Source organism: Cervus elaphus, chromosome 4, assembly GCF_910594005.1.
Source record: "Cervus elaphus chromosome 4, mCerEla1.1, whole genome shotgun sequence".
Classification (NCBI taxonomy): Eukaryota; Metazoa; Chordata; class Mammalia; order Artiodactyla; family Cervidae; genus Cervus; species Cervus elaphus.
This window is the reverse complement of record NC_057818.1, coordinates 24181661-24190338: the sequence shown is the minus strand read 5'-3', so window position 1 is coordinate 24190338 and position 8678 is coordinate 24181661.

Genomic DNA, 8678 nt, shown 5'->3' with positions numbered 1-8678 from the left:
TTGGGAGTAGAGCCAAGCTTCCTGATTTCTAACCCATCACTCTCTCTCTGCCATGTTGAAGAGCTCAGCTCTTCACACCCATCTCTAGGGGCAGTAAATTGATGGCAAAAACAACCCTAGTTTTTCATGCCTCTCTATTGAACACGTTATTTGCAATGTTATTGCAGCACCTCCTCACGTCAAGAAGTAAAGGCTGTTGCCCAGCCAAAATCTGTATTAGTTTGTAGGGCCACCACAACAAAGAACCATACAGACCAGGGGCTTCAACAACAGAAGTATATTCTTTCGTATTTCTGGAGGGCGGAAGTCCAAGACCAAGGTGTGGGCAGGGTTGGTTTCTTCTGAGGCCTCTCTTCTGGCCTTGTAGATAGCCATCTTCTCCCTGAGTCCTCACATGGTCTGTACACATCTGTGGACCTCAGGATGTCCTCTTTTTATAAAGACACCAGTCGTAATGGATTAGGACCCCACCCATATGACCTCATTTTACCTTAATCATCTTTTTATTTTTTTAATTAAAACTTTAAAAATTGATTTTTTTATTAAAAAAATGTATAGTTGATTTACAATGTTGTGTTGGTATCAGTTGTACAGCCAAGTTAATCAGTCATACATATATGTGTGTATGCTAAGTCACTTTCGTCCTGCCTGACTCTCTGCAACCTTATGGACTATAGCCTGCCAGCCTCCTCTATCCATGGGATTCTCCAGGTAAGAATATCAGAGTAGGTAGCCATGCTCTCCAGGGGATCTTCCAGATGCAGAGATTGAACTTGCATCTCCTGTAACTCCTGCATTGCAGGCAGATTCTTTACCACTGAGCCGCCGGGCAAGCCCCATACATAAACATATATCACTCCTTTTTAGATTCTTTTCCCATATAGGCCATTACAGAGTATTGAGCAGAGTTCCCTGTGCTACACAGTAGATCCTTATTAGTTATCTGTTTTATGTATAGTAGTATGTCTATATGAATCCTAATGTCCCAATTTATCACCCCCCACTTTTCCCCCTTGGTAACTATAAGCTTCTTTTCTACACTCTATGTCTGTTTTGTAAATAAGTTCATTTGTACAATTTTTTTTTCTAGATTCCACATGCAAATGATATCTTATATTTGTCATTCTCTGACTTATTTCACTCAGTCTGATAATTTCCAGGTTCATTATCATCTTTTTAAAGGCCCTGTCTCCAGATTGGGAGCTTCCCTGGTGGCTCAGTGGTAAAGAATCTGCCTGCCAAGCAGGAGACATGGTTTGATCCCTGGGTCAGGAAGATCCCCTGGAGAAGGAAATGGCAATCCCCTCTAGTATTCTTGCCTGGAGAATTCCATGGACAGAGGAGCCTGGCAGACTACAATCCATGGAGTCACAAAGACGCAGAGATGACTCAGCGACTAAACAACAACAACAAACACCAGATATAGTCACATTCTAAGGTACTAGGGTTTAGGACTTTAACACATAAATATGGGTTGAACTTGGGTCTGGCTTTGGCCAACAGACTATAGCAGAAGTGATGGTGCCGGCTCCAAATCTAGGTCTCATAACACCTTGCACGCTTCTCTGGACTCTGCCACTACCAGGGAATGTACCTAAACAAGCCTACTGACCACATGGATCACAGAGGGAGGCCATCCTAGATCGGCCAATAGCCAGTCAACTCCCAAGATGTGAACAGATATGGCCAAGGGCCACAAAATCAATCCACAGGTGACCTATCAGCCGACCAGAGACCCCTGAGTGAGCCTGGCCCAGCCCAGCAGAATCACCTATCCTCCCAGCAGATCCATAAACTTTCAAGCCACTGGGTTTGTGTTTATTTAGTATGTGCCATATTATGGTAGATAACTGAAACATTAGCCCACATCAATTTCATCTGTTGAACAGTTTACTCTGGCCAGGTACTATTCCAAGAATTTTGCATGTATTAGCTCATTTACTTCATTCCCATTTTTCAGATAGAGAACCTGAGGCAGAGAGAATGTGTGACTTGCCCAGGATTGCTAAGTTGTGTTTGCTGAAAGAATCAAGGTTGGAACTCAGGCAGTCTGGTTCTAGAATCCATGTGCTTTGATCACACTCTATGGTGCTTTTATGTTATTGCTTAGGGTGAATTATTTCTCTTTTGTTGAAGTTAGAACTGAAGTGAAATGTGAAAGTGTTAGTTGCTCAATCGTGTCCAGTTTTTTTGCAAACCCATGGACTGTAGCCCACCAGGCTCCCCTGTCCATGGGACTCTCCAGGCAAGAATACTGGAGTGGGCTGCCATGCCCTCCTCCAGGAGATCTTCCCGACCCAGGGACTGAATCTGTGTCTCCTATGTCTCCTGCATTAGCAGGTAGATTCTTTACCACTGAGCCACCTGGAAGACCCCAGCTTCTTCCATGGACCCTCTTAAATGGACATTGTGACCACGAGGTTAAGGACCTCAAAAACAAAAAGAACCTCTGCAGTGATGCCACATCTCAGATCCTTTTCTCTTAAAGTGACAGGACAGTGAGGCTCAGAGAAGGCGCTCTGAGTTTGAATCCCAGCTCAGCAGAGCACGAGCTCTGTGACTTGAGGGTGTTACTCAACCTTCCGACCCTCAGATCCGAGTCTCAGAGACAATGATGGGTGTCTGCCTCATAAAGGTACTGGGAGGCCTAACTGAGATCAAGCCTGTCAAGCTCAGTATCTGGGGCTCAACAAGCCCTCCTTGAGGGCCATTTATGACTTACATCAGATAAGTCATCCTGAGGCTAGAACCTAACCTGAGGCCAACCTCTCCCCAAGAGGTAGCCTAACTTCTCTGTACCTCAGTTTCTTCATCTGTAAACTGGAAGCAAGAATGCCATCTATGTCTTAGGGTTACTTGAAGGATTAAATGAGGAGTGGGAGAAATGGGGAGATACTGGTTAAAGGATGTGAACTTTCATTTATAAGATAAATATGTTCTGGAATCTCAAGTACAGCTTGTTGATTACAGTTAACAATACTTACCTTGTATACTGGAAATCTGGTAAGAAAATAGATCTTAAGTGTTCTCACGACACACACACACACAAAATCGTCACTATGTGAGGTGATGGATATGTTGATTACCTTGATTATGGTGATCATTTCACAACATATATTAAATCATCATGTGGTACACCTTTGAAAAAAATCACATCATACAGCCTTAATAGATACAATTTTTACTTGTCAATCATACCTCAATAGAGTTAGAAGAAATACAATTTTAAAAATTAAAAAACAATTTAGAGGGAATTCCTTGGTGGCCCTGTGGTTAGGACTCAGCGCTCTCACTGCCTGAGTTCAGTCGCTGGTCGTGGAGCTAAGATGCTGCAAGCCTTGTGGCACAGCAAGAAAGAAAGAAAGAAAAATAATAATTTAGAAAAAAGAGTCAATGAGCTAATCAGGTAAAGTGCTTAGAATAGCACTTGGACAAGCAAGTATACAGAAGCCTGAACAAGTATTATTTGAAATGTGTGAATTGTGAAAATGGGGCAAATGTATTTCAAGTTTAAATAGCATTGTGCATGGAGATATAGGAAGCCATATATTAAATGTGGTGTCTTTTTCCTGGAATGTCAACTTGATGATCTAAGAATAAAAATCTGATGGATATTAATGGACCAGCATGCCTCCAACTATGCTTTTCTCTAACGGTCCATGGTTGATACCTAAGGATCCCAAGAATTCCATCCTCTCTCCCAAAAGTGATGTTTGGTCTCCGGGGAGAGGGGAGAGAAGGTGGCTGGTTGACAGGAGGGCACCTGGCCGCCCAGAGACTGCAGGCGCAGCGCAGTCACAGCCCTGGCTGCCTTCATCCCCCGGCTGCCTCTAGCACGGCCGTTTTCCACATTCCCCTTCATTAAACAAGAAACTCAGATGTTGGTAATTAGATCGCCATCCCCAGCTGCCAAGTCACATTCGGTTCCAAAAAGCCCTGTATACAGCTACTTGTGTGTTTGTTAACAATGTCCCCACAACAGGTCTGCAATTAGAGCCCATCTGTTGGGTTTCTCAGAAAGCACTGCCAATCGGGCTGGTGAACTTGGAGTCCTCATTGTTGTGAATTTCTGACCGGAAACCCTGCAGCGGAAGGCCACCTGTCCCCGAGTGAGTGTCTGGGGCTGGAGGCCCCTGGATACCAGTCGTAATGAGCGCACGTAATAAATGTGAAGGAAGGTGGGCACAGTCAGATGATGGCATATATGACCATCGTGGGGTGTTTGTGCTGGTCTCCTCAATCAAAGCAGACCCCCTCCTTTCTCCAGCTGACCCATCCATCAGGCAGCCACACTCTGCATGTCTGAATGCTGCTATTTGTGCACAGGGGGTCATTTCCCAGCCTGTGTTATTTGGTTGAAATCAAGTATCGTTGCTTTTCAGGAAGGGGGGTGGGTCCCCTGTCCCATCCCAGTAGGAGATGCTCTGTAGCCAACATCAGCTACCTTCCTGGATGAATCCAGTCTTTCAGAGGAGTCAGTGATAAACAGGCCGTCCCTCCAGGAAACAAATGGGAATATGAAAAATGTTAGGGGGTAGGAAGAGGACCACCATCAGCGTGCAGGTGCAGCCTATTTGAAATCTAACAAATTTTAAAATGTATTTTCCAAGAAGGAAGCTACACATGCATGCACCAGAAAACAGTTACTGATGGCCATTAAAAAAGAATGAAATAACGTCATTTGCACTAAGATGGATGGATCTAGAAATTATCATACTGAGTGAAGTAAGTCAGACAAATACAAATACCATATGATATTACTTTTATGTGGAATCTAAAATGCAACACACATGAACATATCTATGAAACAAAAACAGACTCAGAGACATAGATAACAGACTTGTGGTTGCCAAGGGGAGAAGGGGTGGGGGATGGATGTACTTGGAATTTGGGAATAGTAGGTGTGAACTATTACGTATAGAGTGGATCAACAACAAGGTCCTACTGCGTAGCACAGGGAACTGTATTCAATATCCCATGATAAATGATAATGGAAAAGAATCTGAAAAAGTATATGTATGTATACATGTGTGTGTGTGTGTGTGTGTGTGTGTATATATATATAGTATTTGTGTGCTTATTTGCTCAGTTGTATCTGACTCTTTGCAACATCATGGACTATAGCCGGCCAGGCTCTTCTGTCCATAGAATTCTCCAGGCAAGAATACTGGAGTGGGTTGCCATTCCCTTCTCCAGGGTATCTTCCTGACCCAGAGATTGAACCCGGGTCTCCTGTATTGCAGGTAGATTCTTTACCATTTGAGCCACCAGGGAAGCCCATACACACACACACACACACACACACACACACACACACACACACAGAGTATGTTTGTGCTTAGTTGTTCAGTCGTGTCAGACTCTTTGAGACCCCTGTGGGCTGTAGCCCACCAGGCTATCCTTTTATACTGTATATACATATATATGCATATTTATACATATATATATCAATATAAAAGTATATCCATATATGTAAATGTATTGCATGCATATATATGTATGTATATGTATAACTGAGTTACTTCACTATATACCAGAAGTTAAACACAACATTGTAAATCAACTACACTTCAATAAAATAATTATTAAAAAAAAAAAAGTTACTGAGCAATGACTCAAGGTGAAGGTCCTTGCCAGCTATGGAAACAGGGAGTATGGGAGAGATCTGCTTCCATCTGTCAAGCTTTGACTAAAACAGTGGTTTGCGACCCCAACTGCATAGAAGCATCTCTTAGAGAGCTTTAAAAAATGCTAATGCCATTAGGAAAGCAATTCCACTTAATAGCACATAAAATAACTAAATACTGAAGAATAAATCTAACCAAGGAGGAGAAGGACTTGTATGCCAAAAGCTACAAAAATAGGTGGAAGAAATTAAAGATTTAAATAAATGGAAAAATGTCGTTTGTTCATGGATAAGAAGATGCAACATTGTTATGATGTCAATGCTTCCTAAAATGATCTGCAGATTCAACACAAACCCTATCAGAATCCCAAGTTTGTTTTTTTTTAAAAAAAAAAAAACTAGAATAGAAAAGCCAATCCTCAAGCTTATATGGGATTGCAAATGACCCAAACAACCAAAACAATCTTGAAAAAGAAGAATAAAGTTAGAGGGCTCATATCACTGGACTGTGAAACTTACTACAAGCCTACAGTATTAGAAAACAGCATGAAACTAGCCTCAGGATGGGCAGATAGACCAATGGAATATAATAGAGATTCCAGAAATTAACCCTCACATACACGGTGCTATGGACTGAACATTTATGTCAAAATTCTTAATCTTGAAGCGCTAATTCCAATTGCAATGGCATCTGAAGGTGGGGCCTTTAAGAGGTAATTCAGTCATGAAGGTGAAATCTTCATGAAAGAGATTAGTGCCCTTAAAAGAATGGACAAGAGAGAGACAACTTCTCTTTCTGCCTTATGAGTATATAGCAGGAAGGCATCCATTCACAAACCAGGAAAAGAGCTGTCACCAAGAAGCCTACCCTGAACTCAGACTTCTGCCCTCAATAACTGTGAGAGGGACCCATTTGTTTTTTAAGCCACCCAATCTATGGTATTTTGGTATAGCACCCCAAACTAAGACATTTGATCCATTGATTACTTTTTGTGGGTGTGGTGCTCCACAGGATGTGAGATCTTCCTGGATCAGGGGTCAAAACTGTGTCTCCTGCATTGGGAACATGGAGTCTTAACCCCTGAACCACTAGGGAAGTCCTGACACCGGATTTTTAATGTGAGCTTGAGCGGGGCTGAGGATGCGCCTCTAAGCATTATTTCAAACAGAAGAGATGCTTCAAGGGTAGATTTTAGACATGTTTTGCCTGAGCTGCCAACATGCCTTTCACTGTTGAGAAGTTATCACTCACCTCTGTGGTACCATTTCTCCACGGTGGGCCTTGGACATAATCCTCAACCTCTCTCACTGATCCTTGGTTTCCTCATCTGTAAAATGGTGGAGGGGGTGGGGCGGGATGTGATGATTGAACATTTCCATCCGGCTATTGAAAATCCAGTGACTCTGTGTGTTCAGTGGGCAATACTGGATTAACAGTGTGGGAAAAGATTATTGGTCATTTCAATTGAGTGTCAAATGAAGCAGTTGCTTTGTGTTCAGAGGCCAAGCTCAAGTTTTATCCTCCCAATATATATTCCTATTCTAGAAAATATGCAAGCAAAAGACCTACAAAGTAAAAGACAGATTCCTGTCACCCATCACACCCTCTCTTGAGCATACATTATTAGAGGAGGCAGAATCTCCAGCCCCATTCAAATGGTTAACCACCCCAACCCCTACCCCTCTGCCATCATGTGGCCCACAGGAAGACAAGCTCATCTCCATGTGGGCCACCAGGCTTGACTGCCAATGACCATGGCCAATGGCAGAGCCCAGCATGGACAGCTACTGATAAGGAGGGACCAGAGGCCTTTGTTGGATGCCTCAGTGATTGACAAAGCCCCCCTGGCTCCCAGAACTGAAATCAACCTTGCCAAGAAGGAGAGAAGAGGAGAGAGGGGAGGCCCTGCATTTGCCTGGGTTATTTATCCAAAAGGGACTAAAGGGAAAATCCGAACTGGGCTTATCTCTGTTTCCTAAATCACATTTTCTGCTCTTGGGTAGAATTTGGGCTGGAAAGCAAAGTTTGGTTCAGTTATTGGAAAATAAAGGTCCATTTTCATATATCTGAGTTTGTGGCTGTGAAGAGTATCCCTGCTACACTGGCAATTTGCTACGGAAAAGTGAGAGAGGACACTCCAGAAACGTGATTGGGGTCCATAGACATGTATGAAACATTCTTCCTTGAGCAAAATGAGGAGGGAGAGTGGCAGGTGCTGGTTTAAAACAAAATAGTTAGGTCATGGGGAGTTTCTTATACCATCAGGTAGAGCAGGAGCTTAGTGAAAGCCTTGTCATTTCCTGGACCATTTCCTGGAAGAGGTGCCATCAGATTTGGGACTTGAAAGAGAGGCTACCCTGAAAACCCAAAGACATAGTTTTGTTTTATTTTTCCCTAAACCACTGAGAACTGAAGGTCTCTATGATGAAAGATAAGACTTGGCCACCTGATGCAAAGAGCTGATTCACTGGAAAAGACCCTGATGCTGGGAAAGACTGAAGGTGGGAGGAGAAGGGGACAACAGAGGACGAGATGGTTGGATGGCATCACCGACTCGATGGACATGAATTTGAGCAAGATCCGGGAGTTGGTAATGGACAGGGAAGCCTGGCATGCTACAGTCCATGGGGTCGCAAAGAGATGGACACAACTGAGTGACTGAACTGAACTGAACTTCTAGCTGAGCCGTGAGGGTCAGGCCATTCTAGCGGGACCACACTCTAGTGTGAGTGCCAACAGAGAGAGTGGTGTCTAGGAGCAAGGGCTCCACCATTGGAAAAGCTCTGCTTTTGGGCAAGTCACTTAACCTCTCTGAACCCTTTCAGTCTATAACAAGAAGATGGTAACACCAACCCTGTAAAATTCCACTGAGGATAAAAGAGAATTGTGTGCAGATAGAGACACAGACCTGGGTAGGATCCCAGTGCTGCAGAAGGCTTCTGCTGCCTCTTGCAAGTAGCCCCACTCCCCTCCTAGAACCCTGCTCCTCCAGAGATGATGAAAATTTGTGAAGAATTTCCCAGGCTACTCTGGAGCTCCTGTCAGCCTGCT